A 21,292-nucleotide genomic window follows, 5' to 3' on the forward strand; every position below is an offset into this window, starting at 1 on the left:
GGTGCTCCTACTCTCTGCCCTTTTTGGGGTTAGGGAATCTGAGAACACATAAAAGGGATGAGGGGAATGGGAACCAAGGACCCTACCCCATCCATAAAAAGGGCCTATTTAGCATGATTTGTATAGTAGAGACCCCTACTTAGGTAGATGAGCATGTGCTAAGGATTTTTCAGTGTCTATCCATTATGAGGTACCTATCAGCAACTTGAAAATTGTGACAGGCTACAGTGATCAGGGCTGAGCACTACAGAAGAGAAGATACTGGGAAAACTCTGAACTGGAATGGCAGTTGGTGTCACCCTGAAAGGAGAAACCAGGCTGGTAGAAGCCAGGATGAGGTCACTGTGCTGTGAGTAGGCGGCTGCTGTTGGTGTCCTGAGCTAAGCTGCACTACACAGAAGCATCCATGATTACAGGGCAGGTGGTAACACAACTCCTTACTGGTCTGAGTGAACCCTCATAGCATCACAAAAGGATCTGGGAGTTAAAGTGAGTCAACAGTGTGATGCAGTTGTGAAAAATGTAAATATACTGGGGTGTATTAACAGGAGTGTTGTATGTATGACATGGGTGGTAACTGTCCTTCTCTACTCAGCACTGGTGAGGCCTCAGCTGGAGCACTGTGTCCAGGTCTGGGTGACACACTTTAAGAAAGATGTGGACAAATTGGAGGGAGTCCAGAGGCAAGGAACAAAAATGATTAAAGGTTTAGAAAACCTGCCTTTGAGGAAAGGTTAAAAAACCTGGGCGTGTTTAGTCTTGACAAAAGAAGGCTGAGCGGGGACCTGATAAATCTATGCTAAGGGCTGTTGTAAAGAGGACAGTTATCAATTGTTCTCCTTCTCCACTGAAGGTAGGATGAGAAGTAATGAGCTTAATCTGCAGCAAGGGAGACTTAGTTTAGATATTAGGACATTTTTTTCTAACTATAAGGGTAATTAAACACTGGAATAGGCTTCCAAGGAGGTTGTGGAATCCCTGTCATTGGAGTTCTTAAGAACAAGTTAAAGAAACACCTGTTAGGGATGGTCTAGTTTTACTTGGGCTTGCCTCAGAGTAGGAGGCTGGACTAGATGATCTCTCAAGGTCCCTTCCAGTCCTACATTTCTATGATTCTATAACCGTAACAACTTTAAATGCCACTATTTTGGGGGGGGGAATAAACCTTTATTAATGACCCAGTCTCCCAACAGCATCAACCGTTCCTGAAGCAGGAGCAGGCAGGGTGCCGGCCTCAGTTGGTGGAGGGTTTGGCCCACTCCACATTGAGGATGAGGTGGTCGTAGCCAAAGCCGAAGACGCCGGCGATGGTGCGGGCAGCATCCTTGCGCCGGTGGAAGCTGATAAAGGCAAAGCCCTTAGACTGCCCCGTGGTCTTATCCTTGGCCAGGTAGATCCTGGAGATGGAGCCAAAGGGGCAGAACAGCTCCTGCAGGTCGGTCTCCCGCGAGTCCTCCGACAGGTTGGTGACCCAGATGGTGGCGTTGTCATCGGCCCTGTGGTTGGGCTGCATGGATTCCCTATGGTGGCTGGCTCCGTCACGCAGGCTAGGCGGGACCTACTTCCCCATTTTGCTCTGCTGGGCCTGGACCAGCTCCGGTTCTCCTGGAAGTGTCTCCTTCTTGCCTGTGGACAGGCCCAGCTGCTCAGCCAGCTCCTTCTGCAGAGGGCCCAGCGTGTCCTTGTAGGGGCAGTGCATCGTCTAGTGTCGCCCTTGCAGATCCAGCACGACACGATCTTCTGCCCCTTCAGCTTGTTCATGGGGTCCTCCTCCTCCTGGCAGTTCAGGTCCTCCTTGCTGGTGATGAAGGTCATGAAGACTTCATCGCTCACCGTGGTCGTGGCCACATTGGGGCCCGGAGCATCAAACTCAGAGTTGCCGAATTTCTTCCAGTTCTTCCGCCAAGCCACATCCTTGGAGGCCTCCTGGTCTCAATTAAGAAGGTGCGGATGATCTTCACCTTGCGCCCATCCTCCTCCTCCGGGTACTCTGCGATGGTTTTGATGTTCCTGTTGATGAGTTCTTTTGGGGATGTGAGGGGACCTGCTTTCAGCAGCTCAATGTCTGCGCTCACAGGCAATCCTTTCTCCAACTCAGGCAAACAAATGGGTAACCTTAGCTGCAAGGCACAGTAGCCCAGTTCTGCAAAAGGAAGTGTATCCAAAGCCAAATGGCTGGAGTCAGCCTAAGGCTCCAGTTCTAAGACCCTGATTATCTGTTGCTGTTCTAGACACATGTTGCTGTGTGAGGCAAATGTAACTATATTATGGTGCTGCCTACAGGTCTATCTGATGGCCCATGGCGAGAATTAAGAGGAGACTCACCTGAGAACAGCCAGAGCACAGGGCACACCAGCCATGCCACCTCATTCTCCATTGTTGGCCATGCCCTCAGGAGAATTCTGTGTTGGAGTTTGGGAGAGGGACAGAAGTCAATATAGAGCTGTTCTACTTGCTTTGTGCCACGTTGGGAACTTTTTTAATGGCAGAGGTATTCCCTGAGATCTAGTTCCACTCCATTAACAGCCTACTGACACTGCTGGAATGGCATAAAGGGGCGTCACGAGAGCAGAGAATTGGGCCCTATATCTTTTTTCCTTAGCTCCACTATGCAGTGTGAGAGAGAAACGGAGGTTAGAAGCAGGAAAGTTGTGTGTGTGAGTGAGATATGCTCCTTCAATTACCACATTAATATGGTGTGATTTGGAAGAAATGCTGGGCACAGGAAGTTAACCTGTTTGTTAAACCCTTAAGAGTTCTTTCTTGGTCCTCTCTAGTAAATGAAGAAGGCAGCGTTGGGAACTCCAAAAGAATTTAAAAAAAAGTTTCTTAATTGGGTTGCTATTGACTTTTCTCTTTAATCCCCCTTCCTAAGTATAGCAATAGCAGCTGTCATGATGTGGCAGGTTTACGGCTGACAGATCTGCATTGGTGCACACACAGCTATGCATACCTGGCACACAAGGGTCGGATTTGTTTTGGAGGGTTTTTTTTTCTTGCTTAGCCAGCAGCAGTCAGATTTTTATAGGGGATCTGGAATTATTGGCCAGAGGGCAAAGTTTATTGTAAGTAATCTGCCTCTAAAATAGATTCAGTGTTTCAGCCAGGCCACTCTTCTCACTTTCCTGTCCTGAGCTTGTCATTACCAGACCCTTTGTGCTTCATTGCTGCTGGCCTAGTGATTGCTATCGCTGGAACTGAACATGCAGGTGGCGTACTAATGATCACTGCCTCCATTCTTGACACCAACTGTTACTACCAACTGTTACCTTGTTACTACTGTTCCAGACTTTGATCTTTTGGCAGTTTGTTTAGCAGAGAAAGGTCAGTACCTGTTGGTGTTGGTACATTTCGCACGATCACTTGTTATTTCTCAGTCTAGTTTTGAGCCTGGATGCCAGGTGCTGTTCTTTAGCAGATGTGTTTTGCTGAACAGTTCCCCCATGACAATTGCTGGAGAAGCAACAAATATATTATGTTTCAATAACTAATGGTCCAATATGGCAACCCCCTACTGACTTTGAGTAGCATAACACTTACTTACTCACATGAATAGTTTATGGGACTACTCACATGATGAGCACTACTCAGGATTTGTACAGGTTGTACTTAGGACTTAAGGGTCTAAATTAGCTGTTACCACTCAAGAAAGAGATCTTGGAATTATCATGGATTGTTCGCTGAAAACATCTCCTCAGTGTTCTGTGAAAGTAAAAAAAGCTAAAAGAATGTTAGGAACCATTAGGAAAAGGATAGATAATAAAACAGAAAATATGCCACTATATAAATTCATGGTACGCCCACACCTTGAATACTATGCAGTTCTGGTCGCCCTATCTCAAAAAGGATATATTAGAATTGGAAAAAACACAGACAAGGGCAACATATGATTACGGGTATGGAACAGCTTCCATAAGAAGAGAGATTTAAAAGACTGGGACTGTTCAGTTAGGAAAAGAGATGACTAAGGGGGTATATGAAAGAGGTCTATAAAATCATGAATGGTGTGGAGAAAGTGAATAGGAAAGTGTTATTTACCCCTTTGCATAACATAAGAACTTGGGTCACCCAATGAAACTATTAGGCAGAAGGTTTAAAACAAACATAAGGAAATACTACTTCACACAACACACAGTCAATCTTTGGAACTCATTGCTAGGGGATACTATGAAGGCCAAAAGTATAACTGGATTAAAAAAACAATTAGATAAGTTTTCATGGAGAGTAGGTCCATCAATGACTATTAGCCAAGATCATCAGGGTCCATAATTCTCTTGGTGTCCATAATTCTCTGACTGCTAGAAGCTTGGGACTGGATGACAGAGGATGCATCACTTGATAAATTGTCCTGTTCTGATCACTTCCACTGAAGCATTTGGCACTGGCCACTGTGAGAAGACAGGATATGAGGCTAGATGGACCACTGGTTTGAGGCAATATGGCCATTATGTTCTTATGTTGCAAAACTGAGCTCTGTGGATAGATATGCAGTTACCTGACTTCACCACTAGCATCTAAACTAGTCTGAATTAGGAGAAGCCCAGAGCATGCTAAGTTTTCTGTGGTGAACTTTATATATAAAGGACCTAATTTTCAGATACACTGGGCATCTGTAGCTCCCACTGAAATCAGTAGGAGCTGTGACTCCTTTGCACTTCTGAAAACCAGGTCATAAAGTCTCTTAAAAGAAGACTGGTGTGGAGTTGCCATTTTTGAGACTTTAGCAACTCTGAAAAGCTCAATGAACTGGGCAAATAAACAGCAATTAGCCGGCCTGTGCACTTATGTGGCACTCAAACTTGGAAGGAAATTGGGAAAGATCTGGGGGGAGGTTGATGGTAATTAAATTTCAGTGGTTGGTGACTGCAATGATTTTTTGGCAGGTGGTCTCAGATGCAATGTTAAATACATCCCTGTTGAAGTCAAAGAAGCTACATCAGTGAGGTGTTTTGGCCTACTGGATCCACTTTAGTTAAATCTGTGGTTGGTTTTGAATATTATTAATCATTGGGTGGTCTCTTTTGAACCTTTGATGGGTGTCTCTCTGGCGCTGTTTTATCTTGGTTGTCCTAGTGTCTCATTTTCTATCTATTTATCCCACTGGTTATGAAACTATTTAATTTTCAGGTTTCACAAGTTTCAGTCCTGTGGGACAAATGTGGATGTCAGTCTGGATTGTCCCTTCATATACTACATAGAATCTGGAGAGGCTCATGGGCTCTTAGCTATCATTTTTGAGCCTCTGGTCAATAATATTGTTTATCTTAGTTGTGCCTGATGCAGAAAGAATACATGTATTTAGGTTTCTGAATGGAAACAGCCATTATCTGCAGCTGACTTACAGGAAAAGTTCACCCATTCTTTGTGGCTGGAATTTTCAAAGATGCCTAAATGAGGTAGGTACCTAGTTCCCATTGACTTTCCATAGGATTGGATACCGAATTCCATGAGATGTCTTGAAAAAGACACCCATTTCTATGCTATTGTTTTATCTTGCTCCTCATATTGTCTCATTGTTTTCAACACACACTGGTATTTTTATATATAGTTAACAATGCCTCTGGTTCATTCCTACCAATTCCTGGAGCTCCATTCCTGCCTCCTTTTCCACAGGCCCCTGACTCCTCAACACAACAGCAATCACCACTATATTGCTTTTATCAGTTACAGCACCCTTTAAAACTTTTTTTTAATTTTTTTTTTAATGGCACTAGTGGTAGTCTCTGTTTTTAAGCACAGGGAATAGCTGTTTGTGTCAGTAATGCTTTAAAATGTTTTTAAAAAATTAAAAAGGGGATTTTTAAGCAATTCACTATATTAATTTTTCTAAGTCAGTTACACTGGATGGGACATTCTAATGTTTAGCATTTGAGAAACATAGTTCAGCTGCAAAATCCCTTACACAAATGAAAGAAGAAAGGAAGGCCTAGAGTATGTAACACCTAGGATTGGGTCTTATAACTGTAATTGTTGGCCATCCAGACAAGATTCCAGAACATCTAGAGTTATTCCTGAGCATGAAGGCCAGGACAATTACCCTGCCAACCTCTTTCGGGGCATTACTCCCATTTCAAAATAATGTAATCTAGTTCCTGTAAATCAGTTTTGCATATTGACCACACAATTGCTCTGCTGGCTTTGCTTGCTTTACCTAATGCATCTAGATTCATTGTATGTTCTTGGTTCTCACTTAGACAAATGAATTTTGGATTTCTTCCTGTCAACTACAATATAAAGGCTATACAGCTTATAGTTGCTTTGCTCTGTGGTTTTGGTTTTCTTTCTATATTACTGCATATGATATTAGGAATGCATCAGTTGAAGGAACTTTATATATATATACACAACTTTAAATTACTACTCATTAATAGAGTATCAGAAAATATTTGACACTGCTAGTGCAGAGGTTAGTGCAAATGCTTACTTAACCATACTGATTGTAAAACAATTGTGTGTGCATATGTGTAGCTTCTCAGCCCAGCTCAACGCAACCCAGTCCAGACACATCAGGAGAAGCGTGAATTTTGCAGAGTTTGTTTAAGGATTTGTTTTATTTTAGCTCTAGTGGGAGAACTAAAATATATCTCTCGAACTAGCCAAATTCCAGCATTTTGCTCTAAGTAAATGTACAAGCAATGAAACACTTGGATTTTTCTCTGCTTACCCTTTATGAAGTGCTCTTACATTTTGATAATCAGGCCCTAAATTGATGACAATTGGAATAATCCAAATCAAAAATCCAAAACTAACCCTTCAGTACAGACTCTGATTGCCTATGTGTGTGGTTTTTCCTTGGCTCTACATGAAAATAATATCCTATCATGAGTCTTGGGTGTTCCTTAAGTCCTACCCATAATTTTCATGATCCTCACCACAGATTCAAATTTCACGCTGTGCTTGCAGCGCTAGAATCTTCTGTTAATGTTACAAATTCAGTTCGGCTGCTTATAAACATAAACATGCAGCAATTATGATGAAGCAGCATTGGGACACAGTGACTTCTTCAAGAATGAACAGAAGTATAGTATAGAGAGGGATTGGCTACTTCATATAAGAGGCTTATTGTTATTGTAAGCACTTTTTTACTCAATGAGTTTGGATGAAGATTTATTGAGTAAACCAGCTGGTCCATTTAAAAATGCTTTAGAGATGGTACCAGACATGATGAGAGGTACTGCTTCCTGGACAGTGCACAACTTTTGGTCACTTAGGCATGAATTCACAGAGGTACTTAACCACCTAATACCCAGATTTAGGTGCCTAAATGCTGTTTTTAGGCACCATTGCAATCCACAAAACTCCTACTCAGCTACTGATAAAACCCTGTAGGTGCCTAAAATCACTCAGCATCTATTTTTTTGCAGTAAAAGTTCCCTAGGCACCTATGTTTCTGCCTCTAGGCCTGTGCATCCCTGCCTTACTCCAGGCATTCAGGCACCTATCTCCCACTTAAGACACAGAGCAAATTCACAAACCAGAGGAAGATAGGTGCTCCTCTGCCTTACATGCCAGGCCAGTCCCCATGCTCAGAGGCTACTTAGATCTACACAGCGAAGGAGTAAAAACCTCCTTCATAACCTTTTTCACAGTGGTTAGGGAATTCATGTGGGATGGGAGGAGACACCTGGTTCAAGTTCCCCCTCTGCCTGAGGAGAAGATATTTTAACAGGGGTCTCAGACCACCACTCTCTCTAACCCAATTAATATTTAATTAAAGCGGAACTACTCAAACAAAAGATTGAAGGAGACCCCCATCAGCATATCCCATAGCTCAGTGGTTAGGCAGGGCAATCACCTGAGAGGAGGCCAATCCCCCTTCAAATCCCTTTTCCTCATCTGGAAGAGGGAGTACTGGAACCAGGGGTCTCCTACATCCCAAGTAAAGACCCTAACAATTGGGCTAAAGGTTACAAAGGAGGTCCTCCTCCTCATCTCTTTCCCTCAGCTGTTTTATGTGGTGCTGGGTAGCCTTTGAGCATCACTACCAGCTCAAGCCCCTGAGTGACATAAGTTTTAATGACATAGGTGGTAGTGTAGACATAGTTGTTCCAATTAAAGAGTTACCTCACACACATTGGCAGCAGGTGAACCACTGGCTGGGGGAGGCTAGTCCCCAGCCAGCCCTGTCCCCCCACCCAAGGATTTGCCCCCTTCTCCTGCTGGGCCTTCCCTGCCCTAGCCTCCAAGCACAGGGCGGGTGGGTGGCAGGTAGTCCCTCTCCCCGCGCAGCAGAGGGCAGGCAGTGCACACCCCCTTCCCTGAGCACAGGATGGGTGGCACCCCGTACCCCGAGCGCAGAGCAGGTGTTGCCCCCTCCCACCGCAAGTGCAGTGCAGGGCAGGTGGTGCATGGGCCCCACTCCGGCCCAGCCTCCAAGTACAGGGCAGGCAGCCCCAGCACCTGGGGCCCCCTCAGCGCTTGGCGGCCCCAGCTACCCCAAGTCCTGGCTGCCATAACCCCAGCCCCAGCAGGCTTCTCTGAAAGGAGCAGCCTGCCTGGGCTGGGACCAAGGGGGAAAGGCAAGCAGGGCTTTGGGGAGGAGCATGGATGGGGCCTCATCGGGCTGTTTGGGGAGGCACAGCCTCTCCCAGCCTATGCGACATGCTGCCAATGCTCACCCACCTTGCCTCCCTTTGTAAGAGAGGCACTGTGTTCCTGTGAGACAGTTGGCATTTTAAAGCATCAGGTTTTTGTGTTATCACAAAGCTACAAGTGTTGTGCACTCTCTCTCAGAACCAACCTTTAATTAAGGGAGGTATTCACAACCAAAGTGCAAGCAGGTCAGACAGTCTGCTTTCTAGTCCCAATCTGTCTCTGAAGTCCTGGGCATTATCTAGGAAATTACATCACTGTGTGACAGTGCTGATAGGCTAGCATAATAAAGTTGTACCTGGATGCACAGCCTTCTGAAGATGCCCAGCTGGTTCAGGCCATTGATTGTTAGGCATGTATACCCAAAAAGGCCAGCTATCCTCTTTCTAGCCTATTTCTAGCTTCTCAACTTTCATGTCCCATTGTTGGTTCCCCAGTGATATTATTCTGCTGTTTTTGTGGGCTTAATTTAGACATGAACCTTCTGCTGTATTTTCTTCTCCTCAAGAACAGCCCCTTTCTCTTTCTTCTTGATAAAAACCGAATGCTATGACTAACAAAGTGGATGAGCTTAATCATGTGTCCCGAAATACCAATTCTAAAGGGTTTTATATGTTAATTTGGTAACATACTCATTTCTATGCATATTGCACATATTCAAGGACAAATGAGATTTCTAATAGATAGCATGGATTAAACTACATGAAGTGAAAATTACTAACAGCTGGAGGGAAGGTGCTAGGATGGCAGCTGGCCATCAGGAAACAATGAAGAGATAACGAAGAGGCAGATAATGGGTGTCTGTACACAGACAAATGCCTTTTAAGTGCAGGAAGCCACAAAATTGAACTAAAGAGACAAACTATTAAAAAAGAGAAAAAGTTATTTTTTAAAAGTCCTAACCTCAAAGCTAGAAGAGCAGAGTGGAAAGTTGGCAATAATCAATTAAGCAAAGCAAAGGCCACATGGTAAAATAATTAATAAAACAACAATTAATTTTATTTTTATGGCCTCTATCCATTTTAGCATTCCAGGCACCTCACAGAAGCAGCAGAGTAAAACTACCACTAAAATACTTTCCCAACATTAAAATAAAAAATATTTTAATGCTGCTTTTAAAACAGATCAGATCCTGGTCAATTCTCATTTTAAGTGGCTTGGAAATGTCCCAGATTCAGTGGCACAAAGGCTAAAATATAAACTACAGTACCTAATCTAGTCCTGTAAGCCCTTCAGACCCAAACATCCTACTTCCCTCTAACTACATGGGTGGGTTTAGACAGTAGAGCTCTTTGCCTAAAAAGAGGCAGAGCTAAAGAGCACAGATCAGCGTGTTTGGCAGCAGCTCCTTCTGCAATCTGCTAGTGCCACGTGAGTGCCTGAGAATCACACTGGGACTTCATGAGATCCAGATTCCAGGGGTTAACTACTTTCTGTTGCTCTGAGAGAGCAAGATGAAATACAGGATGTCAGAAGGTGTCTGTATATATCCTGTACTTCTAGAACAGTGTTATGTTTTTAATTGTTATCACAGACAAAACTCCGCTGAAAATGTAAGCTGACAAAAGAGCATGCAGTGACCCACAACAGCCTCAGGACTTTGGACTATAAAAGAGAGCTCTGGCTTCTTGAGCAGCAGCTCACTATATATATGTCAATAAGCACTTCTGAACATGAACATTTTTCTTTATTTATTGCCTTTGCCTTGCCAGGGTAATATACAGTTATGGTTTCTTAAGACAGAGGTTTTGTTTTATTTATTTATTTTCCCCTCCTAATTCTTGTGTGAGTAGAGGAAATTCTTTGGGAATGAATAGAAGCTATTTGGTGTATAAAATCTTCTCCTTTTTTGGCTCTCTCTCACATCGTGTCATCTAGTTATTTTTCCGAATGATTCCAATGTGTTTGCCTCAACAAGTCTGCCTGTTGGGGTTATTATTATTATGTACTATTAGTCTTCTCATATTTTTGCAAGCACAGTTCCACACTTCTGTTCTGAAATATATTTTTCTTTATTTTCATATGGTCCTCCTATTAACTGGGAGGAAAAATGGAATGAATATATGGGTTGATACATTGCATCCACCTGTCTTTTGAAATTCTATACCTCTATTGCATTTTCTGAATTTCCAATACATTCTCTCAATTTGTGATGATGAGGACCTCTCAAAAACAAGTTTTAAGTCAAGACAGTCACCCAAAAATTGAGAACCAAAATTAATAGACACTTGAAAATTTTACCCCAAATCCTTTTAATCCTTGAGTGTGTCAGTTGTCACCATCCCTCTGTGTTATTTTGCCATTTAAAGTGTTAATGTACTGTGTTTAATGTCAAATGGATGTAGTAGACTAATCACACAATAGGAGCTGTGGAGGCTCTGAAAAAAAATCTAGCCACTTAATTAAGTGCCTAAACATAGATTTAGATGGCTAGCATTAGGCACCCAACTTAAAAAAATGGGCCTTCATTTTTCAAGTCATTGTATGGCTGCAGATCTCATACTAACTTATTGGAAACTGTAGTCAGATATCAGAGTAACAGCCGTGTTAGTCTGTATTCGCAAAAAGAAAAGGAGTACTTGTGGCACCTTAGAGCTCATGCTCAAATAAATTGGTTAGTCTCTAAGGTGCCACAAGTACTCCTTTTCTTTTTGTAGTCAGATAAACACACAGGCCCTCATATGTGTTTGGCTGGCATTGAAAAATGCCAATCTTAAGGTTAAATCACCTGCTGAAACAGATACCATGATACCATGATCCTAAGAAAAGCTAATTTTATGGCATGCTTTAAAATAAAGGGCTTCCTCAGACTGACCAGCTTTCCTGCTGAATGGTTTAGCCTACAGTATCTGTAATTTGATTGTTCTGCCCTCAAAGACTGAAGGAACTGCACAGTATTTCCAGAGCATTCTCAGGGAAAGTATTGTGCTTCTGACAAACCACTCTAAGGCTTCATTGGTAGCACTTTATTTTTTGGCCTCTTGAAATATACTCTATTGAACTAGCTACTGTGTGTGTGTACCAAAACCCTCCAATGGATGCAATCAGAATAATCCAGCCATGTGTCTTAGATACTATACTGCTAACAGTTAATGAAAGATTTTCCTTACGAACAAATGGAAGGGACATATGGTTTTTAGAGAAGGAGGATGTGAGTTCTACCTCCGCTGGTGCCGTGCTTTTCCAAGTTCCTATAGTATGCAACATAGTAACAACTCAAATATCTAGGGGCCACAGATTTGTTACAACACTACAGAGAAAAGTCCTGCACTGGCTGAAGAGAAGGCAGTATGTAGAATGACCCCAAAGCTCTTTTCCATCTCTAATGTCTGATTCTCTTGCTAATATTATGTTAAATATGCCATGTGTCTGTATTTACATAATAAATTCAGATCCTTGCAAATCTCCAGTTGTTGCTGGATCCTCGTTCCTTTCTCCTCTCAATTTTTTATCATGTAACACTTGTATAAATGCTCATTCTTTCATATGGATAAATTAGAATTAATAAATTAAAAATCACAGCTATCCAGCCACTACTTTAATTGTGAACCACTACCATAAAAAAATCCTAAATGACATAAAATATATCTAAAACTTCAAGTTTTTATAGGACTAATAAACAATATGTATACATTGATTAATCAAATAAAAACTTTATAAAAACTAGTCTGTAAACACAGTAACCAGCAATGTAACATTTATATATGAAAAATAGGCCTAAAATCCTCAAACATATCTAGATGTCCTTAGAGTTGATATATAATACATTCTTCAGGATACATGCATTCATGTCCTTAATCCATGGAAGGTACAGATTCCTTTGTCCATTTCATTATAAATATTCTTGCTACTGATTACATTACTCCTGCAAGCCTTCTTACATCTAGGGAAAGAGGAGTCCTACAGCAGAAAGACCCAGAGAAAAGCAGTCAAGGATTCTAACTAGACAAAGCAAAGGCCACAGAACACACTAATAGATTAAATACTTGTACTAAGCAGATGTGTTAAGTGATTGAAACCCTCTGGATGTCCCCATAAATTGTCATATCCATTCTCTCTCTCTCTCTCAACCTTGTCCATTTTCTTCTCAGAGAAATTCAAACTGTTGGGTAAAATCTAACCCTTTACATCATTTGTCTTTTATTTCAAAAATATTTTTCCACCTACCATATACCTTCACAGTACTGCTTTGGCCCTTACCACAATGTCCAGTATCTGGAATTTTACAATACATACCAAGCTATTGGACTTTTAATTTTCAAGTCAATCTTTTAGGCTGAGGATTAAGGGGCCGACTCATGAAATAGCAGTTACTCATGTGACATTCCATATTCCTTATGAAAATATGCTTATTAATATGACATAACTGAGACGTACTTTATGAAAGATGGCTCATGTAAGATATCATTGGAAAGGTTCTGATTTACTGAATGTGAGTATCCAATTTGTATGCCTGTATCATTTCTGTATCTGAAGTTAAGAATATTAACTATGTATCTGTATTTCAAATGTGTTACTTTGGGTGTCAACCCCACCCAGCTCTTCAGGTACAACAATGGAAAACCCAGACAGGACTAATGGGCTATTAGCAGAAACAACAGACTATGAAAGAGCTTAGTCTTCCTGTGAACCCTGAAGAGAGCCATTGCTCATAGGCTGCCACAGCCATGCAGAAAGAGAGGTCTGAGTCACCTGGTGCAGGATACCCCTTCTCCCCTTTTGGCATGCCAGTGATTTTCCACTAGAAAAGACAAAGAGTTCCCACCTTACACAAGAGCTATATAAGGCAGGGGAAAGACATCATCATGGTTCTCTTCTGCCTCCCCACCCAAAGACACAGAAAGACCTGGAAGCTAGAACTGAACATGGGGGAGAAGGATTGAGCGCAAGCTGGAAGGGCGTCCAGCTTGTGAGTAATAATACTTGAGGTCTCAAGAGAGAGACCAGTGCAGCTGCCTTTCAAGACTTTCTGTAATCTGCCTGCAACAATATCTAGGGTGAGAAATGCTATTTGTAACCAATTTCTTTAGTGAAACTAGCTTAGTTTGCATGTTTAGTTTCATTTTCTTAGTAATCTGCTTTGTTCTGTTTGCTACCCCTTTATCACTTAAAATCTGCCTTTTGTAGTTAATAAAATTTGTTTTGTTTATAATATAACCGAGTTTCTGTAATTTCTAACTGGGGGAGGGGGGCGAGAAGTTGTGCATACCTTCCTCCATACTGAGGGAGGAGGCAGATTTCATAATATACTTTTGGGTCTGCACTCCAAGGGAGGTGGGCACCTGAGAGCTGAAGCAAATCCCTTAAACTGAGTCTTCCCAGAGCTGATTTGCAGCTGGGTGTCGCCCTATGTGTGTGTGTTAGAGGAGACTTTAATAGCCTGGCTCAGCAAGAGAGGTTAAAGGGGGCCCATGCTGGCAGAACAGGTAGACTCTGTGGTATCTCAGCACATCAGGTGGCTTCCCAAAGGGGCCAACCCATCACAACTTACTATAACAATATTTTTTCTACAAATCATAAAATAAGGCACAGAAACCATACTCCTCACTTAATTTATTATGTCCATTAGTTTTCTGCTCATCCTTTGTTTGGACACTTGCCATATACTGACCCCACAGAGTACAAAACTAAATGAACTGGCATAGGTGGAATTATACAACAGACCTTCTCTATGGGATGGTACATAAACCACCGCATGTCATTCACTCACAATTTCAGGTTTTTTGCCCATTGTTTCTCTACTATTTAAACAGGAAAAAATACAGTTACTGGAGAGGTTTCAGAGGAACAGCCGTGTTAGTCTGTATTCGCAAAAAGAAAAGGAGTACTTGTGGCACCTTAGAGACTAACCAATTTATTTGAGCATGAGCTTTCGTGAGCTACAGCTCAGCTGTAGCTCACGAAAGCTCATGCTCAAATAAATTGGTTAGTCTCTAAGGTGCCACAAGTACTCCTTTTCTAGTTACTGGAGAGTAATTTCCCAACAAATTAGGAGAAATATGAAATCCTACAACTGCATTAAAAATTACTAAAAAACACATCAGGAAATTGTGGGTAGATGGGAGAAATATCTCCTCCTAATTCTTTATAATGTACCAGATATATTGGTCCTAATTATTATCCATACCAGTCACAATCCTGTAAGATGCTGAGCATCCTCAACTGTATCTTCACTGCAAGTTAAAAGTACTCAGCACATTTCAGGAGACGCTAAGCACTGTGCAGGAACATAATGTTATAGGTAAGTAAGAATGAGTAAAGTATGCCTAACAAATAGGACCATGTCCTAGAGAACTAAAACTAGAGTTGAGAACTTCTGGAACAATACAGTAGAGAACAAATTAAATGAGATGTGGCTGTACCTGGAATGCTTCATAAAATAGTCAAGTCTTCCGAAGAATTTGAAGTAAGAGGAAAAACAAGCAAACAGTTTCCGAGGCTGCATTAAAGAAGTGACAAAATAAATGAAATGTTGGCAAAGGAAAAAAGAGCCTTGATTTATTCTGAGAATTCGACAACGTGGTGTTAAAAACCCTAACCTTTGTTACCACACCAGGGTAATTGCCCCAGTTATAGCAATGATGAAAAATTTTAAGGAGACAAAGCTAGTGTAGATGCAGCCACTAAGCAGTCAAGAATCTGCATGGAGCACAGAGTGCAGGAGGCGTGGAGGCAGAAATGAGTACAGAGGTGTAAATATGAATTATGCAAAGTCCTGAAGGTGAAGACAAAAAGCTTGAATACAATGCACAAAGAGTATAAGTCCATGAAATAATTTTAAAAGAGGGAATACATAGTTCTACTGGTCATAGGAAGATGATCTTAGTAGCAGTGTCTTAGTTGCACTGAAATGGGGATACACTGAACGCTTTAGTAAAAGTTAACTGGAGTGGCCCGATTGACTTAAACAGGGATGAAGCGGTGGAACTCAAATAAGAACTTGGCCCACGGAATACACTATTTTTGTAAATTCTTTGAGGAGGAGTAATCTGTACATATGTCCTTCACTGGATATCCCTCCTACACAGGAAATGATAGATGCAGTCGAAGCATGCAATTTGATTTCTTATGAGTTTTTAAGCCTTCATCAGATGTTTATTAGCATGGCAGTAAATACCTACATCTAGTTGGGCAACCCTGGTATACAGCAGCTTCTGCCAGAATAACAGGCCCCAAGACCATCAAGGTCAATAAACATATTAAGGGGGTGACTTGGGTTCAAACAAGGCATCCTCAGCATTCCCTCCCTGGCAGAGTGGTGGCTAGGGAAAGGGCATTGCTAAGGCTGCCCATGTTACACTGGTTCAGGACATTGCTGCTACAGTCTCCATCAGCCATTTCTGGAGGTAAATGTCCCTTCTGATGAAGTAAGCACCAGCTAGAGTAAACTGAAATGCTATATGGGGCTAACTGATGCCTTTCACCTGCCATGTGCAAATCTAGTATATTGGTTAAATTATGTAATGGCATGTCTGCATCAGATGATTACTTAGACTGTAAGCTCCTTGGGATAGCCCTGCAAGGATACAAAATTTATATCTGCATCTGATCCACAAAAATGGTCTGTGGATATCCGCAGATTTGCAGGGTTCTATGTCTTATTGTTCTGTGTTTGTATAGTGCTTAGCACAATGGTATCCTGGTCCATGACTAGGTGCTACAGTAATACATATAAATACCTAGTCCTAGGTGCTACAGTAATACATATAAATAACAATACACATGCATAGACTGTAATGGGGGAGGCAAAGGATTGGCCAATTTGTATCTACATGCCCAAGTTCTATCAACGCCCTGACTGTATATCACCTCCACGGAACCTGTATGATTCATTTACATATTTGTCCTGCAGTATTTCATATTGCTCTATGAAGACAATAAAATAAAATAAAAACAACCAGCATAGCCTAAGATGACATACAAGGCAACAGACCAACTGGAGAAAGCAACAAAAAAACCCAAAGACTGAACACTTCTTTTCATAAATCTTTTGCCAGTGAGAGCTACTGATCCTCAGTCACCTATAAGAAAATAACAGAAGCAACAGACCAAACAAACTCACAGTCCAAAGCATAAGTATATACTTAAAGCATCCACAGCTAAATGCTAAGATGCATGTGGTAAAGTTGGCAATAGCATCCTATTGTATACTGTAAGTTGTGGATTAAAATGAATTAAGGATAAAACATGAAATAGAAAAAGTCAAAGCTACAATATATCAATGTCAGGATGAATATGCTTTACAGTCAGATGGACTCAAAGAACATATTTGCATACAGGATCATAAAAGTAATGCCTTGAAGCTTTCAGACACTCAAGATTCTTGTCTATCCTAGTCACTGGCTACTGCAATGTGCCATGGTGCCTTGCCCACCACTGAGATGGTGAGATAAAGGTGGATAGAGATGGAGTATCTCAAAAACCAGGCTGTTTATAACACTGACAGGCACATTATCTCACATATAGTCCAGTTTCCCACTGTGCCTGGAAATACTGACTTACAGAGCCTTCTCCAATGTACAGTCAATAGATTTTTTTTCAAACAAAGGTGTCCCTTTAGGCCCCTATTCATATGTTCCTTCTCTCCCTTGCCTGCCTTTCACATGGTCCTTTAAACATCTCCTTCTCCCCACGTCTTTATAAGCACTGGCTGAGAAGCAGAACAACCTACATTACAAAGTGCCCCTTCCCAGCATGCTTTGTTGAGAGGAAATTGACAAATAGGCCTCCTTTCCTCCTCTTAAGTGGAGAAATCCTGCTTTGCCCTGAGTCCATTGTCCAGTTAATCTCCCTGGACCTATTTAAATTCCTCCTGAAACCAAGACTAGGGGAAAAGGGGAGACCTGACTCATCCTTCTCTCAAGGTACCAGTCACAGGGCCCTAACAAATACAGAGAATAATTCCTCCTTTTTAAACAGCACATAGTATTTTCTTCCCCTAGGCTTTTTTCTAATTTCCAATGATAGTTTGCTCTGTCACCAAGTTATAGCTGAAATGGTACTAAAAGCAGTCAGATTTCAATACAGTTATTGTTTGCAGTATTCTAATAAGGTTGGCAAGTAAAACCATGCTAGAATCGTATTACCATGATGTTACTAGCAGTTTTGACTGCTGTACTGACATATCTAAATGTTATCTTTCCTTTTTAATGTATTCATGTACCGTGAAGAGGAGGAAGAAGAAAGGCAGTCTGCTTGTTGGAACAAAAGAAAGGCAGAGTCCATTTGGGAAGTGCTCAGATACTATATTGAGAGTGTCAGATAAGAAGATAAAATGTATTCAAAGGATTATTCTGTATCTGCAGAATTCCTTACAGACAACATAGGGAATGCTACAAATACTGAAAGGTAACCTTATTTATTTATCAAAGGCAAAACTGACAAGTTTGTAAGGGTGATATCAATATGATGGTAGTAGTAAATATTCGTTTGACACCTGGTAGAAACTGGAAAGAAGGATTATGATCAACCCCCTCTTAGCTCCTGCTTGGACTGTCCCCCTCTGCCCTCATCTTCATCTGCTGCAGCCTGATGGTATCACAACTCACTGGGATAAGATATCTCTGTCCAGACCCCTTAACTGAGACAGACAGGGGAGCAGGTTACAGAAGCTATTTACCCTTCAAAACTTCTCATTAGATATTATAGAGATTTCTTCTCTTTGGGGACATTATGTGAAATCACCCACACAACAGTAATCCTACAAAAAACAAGATATATGAAAAAACAGAGAGAAAATGGAATTAAAACAAAATTATTGGTTTTCTTAATACATCTAGATGTTAAGTTAAAATAGATAAGGCATTCTCATCCTAATGATAGACAGGGAGAAAAAAAGATGGGATATATATCCCACATGACAAAGGAGTTAATGTGGTCCTAAGAGACCATTTATGCTACCTGGCTGCACCTGGAGGGACTGCCAGGCTTAGGGCAAGATGAAGTCCAGGTGAGGAGGGGCTGTATAGTAATTATAAAAGCAGGATGTTTAGAACAGAAGGGAGTTGCAGGGAAAGGAAAGAGTCCTGCAGTCATGCTCTAGAATTGAAGGTGGTGGTGTGAAGCCCTAGAGGAAAGGGATAAGGACCAATGTAGAACCCTGACAGAAAGGTATGAGGATCATGGAGCCTAGAGTTGGGGCTGAAGATCTTTCATGAGGACATTTGGATTATTTGTTGGACTTTGTTACCTAGGAATGGGTGGACTAAGGGTATGCCTACACTGCAATTAGGTACCCAAGGCTGGCTATACCAGCTGACGTGGGCTTCAGGCTAAGGGCCTGTTTAATTGTGGTGTACAAGCCCAGGCTCTAGGACTCTGAAGTGGGAGGGTCCCAGAGCTCAGGCTGTAGCCTGAGCCTGAATGTCTATTCCTGTAGTTAAACAGCCCCATGAACCTGAGTCAGCTGGCACAGGCCAGTCACAGGTATCTAATGGCAGTGTAAGCATGCTCTAAATGGTGACTTGATAGGAGGGCTCTGTTACAGGAAGAGACACCTCCACAGTGGCAGAGTTACTGTTGGTAGAGGGCACTAGAGCGGGGGTCAGCAGTTAGTGTACTCTTTTCACATGTCTGTAAAGCAAGTTCCTGTTCTGAGATTCTCTTGTTAGAATCAGCTCCTGTTTCTGTGGCTGGACTCCTTCACTCAACCAGCCCAATAAGCCCTACCCTTCCCACCTTCTTAATCAAGGGCAGACCACGCACCACAAAGCAGTTTGCTCTACTTACTTACACACATAACAGAGTTATGTGGCCTCTACTCCTGTTTTGAAGTGGAGTAGATCAAAGTGCATTACAGAACTTTCAGTGTACACCAGCAGGGTCAAGATACGCACTTAATGAGCAACAGGGTAGATTTACACTTGAACTTGCTGCTAATTAAGTGTTTGTGTACAGACAGCCAGTGAGGATACAAAGACCTGTGAACAATTACTGTTAGCTTCCCCTCACATGCTCAATAACTGAGCTTAAATACTGCCTTTCAAAGACACCAATGGCTGCTTGTAGCCATTTTAATTCACACTCTCCCCCACATAGATTTTTTGCCTTTGCTATGAATTATGGCTAGAGGTCTAAACCCTCTGTTGGGGGAAGCTTTATTTGAAACAGAAACATAAATGCAAAGAAGTTCCTGCTCCTGTAATAGGGGCCAAACACAACAGGACTCTCCTGAACCAAAGTGTAATGGGATGGGGGGTGGGGTTGGGGAGGGAAGGTGACTTGTTTCAGCCAAACACCAAAAAAGAAGAGGAACCTCCCCTGCTGGCTTCCAATTCTCCAACTGCAGAATTCATGTCAGGCACTGAAACTGGATTTATTTGTATGCCTATGGTACAGCAAGTAAAACCTATTGGAAAATGCTATGACACAAAGCCAGAGATCTTGAGTTTGAGAGGCAAAAGGTTCATACACAAGCCTGGCTGCAGCTGTCTTGGGAACTAGGCTCACTGAAAGCTTCTATGAAATAGAGAAAGGATACAAGAGAAAACAAGTGTCATCAAATGCTTTATATATACAATTACAGATTTTTGTAGAAATTCATCAATGTTTGCCAAACATCATACTTTAATTTTACTGGAAGAGGCTATATTTAGTAGTTTTCTATGTAGCATCTTTTTCCCCCCTAAAGCCACACTTCCTCAAGTAGAGTCATGGCTTATTCTTGCTGTCTGACCTGATCATCTCATATTGGTGAGGTATCACTGTAATTGTTGCAGTGACAGGTGGTGATGAAGTGCTGTTTTCTCTCTGACGTTTCCACCACAACCCTTAGATGCTGTTTTTTATGAAGTGGAGTCAATGCCACCTTGAAAGACCTTAAGGGAGAAACTTAGTAAATCAGCACACTTGTTATAACACTGCATTAATCTACTCAGGTATTATATACCAAACATATTTTTTAATTAATTTGCTTCAGTTGTGTTTGCACTCCTTTTGGGCAATATTTCATATGCTAGCAAACAAATGCAGGGAGGATTGTTTACTGAAAAAGCAAATCTTGAGTGAATGCTGCAGAATATTAATGGAAAAGCAAATTTCACAAGCATTCGCACTTGAAATCTGAGCATTACAAAGATCATGCTCTTGTTTCTATTCCTGTGTGTCCAAAGTTCAAATTTTGAATAGCAAATATTCACAACAAACTGCTTATGAGCAAGCTACAATTATTCAGCAAATATCCCACTGTTTGCAGCAAACATCTCCACAAACAACCTTAATTCTACATTTCCTAACTTTTGAGTGCTTGACTTTGCAATCTTAATGTTCATTTATCAGAGTTTTTGTGTGATATGAATACACACTTATAGAAAAAAGTTACAATAGCTTCAGATGACAATATTCATTAAACACTTTCTCTGCTAGTCTATACATATAGTGTTCCTGTAGCCTATCAATATATTGAAATAATTGGATATAAATATGTGCATTCTGCAATACAGTATGTGTATGCTATGTGGGCGTTCTTAAATTGTTTTACAGTAGTCAATTAACAATTACTATTTCATGGTTTATATTCTTCCTGAAGAGCATTAACAATTATTGACAGAGCCACTTGGAACAGGATTTCCTTTAATGACACTTTATTGTAAAGCTTCCTAGACATTATACACTACACATTCTTCTGAAGATAATAATACAAATAAGGGAGACTTCTTGTTAGCAAGAGGCAGAAAAAAATGCCATTCCTAAATAGCAGAGA

General features: G+C 41.4%; 1 pseudogene; it reads right to left on the reverse strand.

Annotated features, from left to right (window-relative positions):
* Positions 1-982: 982 nt before the first annotated feature.
* On the reverse strand, positions 983-3,350 carry LOC125644050 (eukaryotic translation initiation factor 3 subunit G pseudogene; annotated as a pseudogene).
* Positions 3,351-21,292: the final 17,942 nt, after the last annotated feature.

This window comes from Caretta caretta, chromosome 10, assembly GCF_965140235.1.
Source record: "Caretta caretta isolate rCarCar2 chromosome 10, rCarCar1.hap1, whole genome shotgun sequence".
NCBI classification, from domain to species: Eukaryota; Metazoa; Chordata; order Testudines; family Cheloniidae; genus Caretta; species Caretta caretta.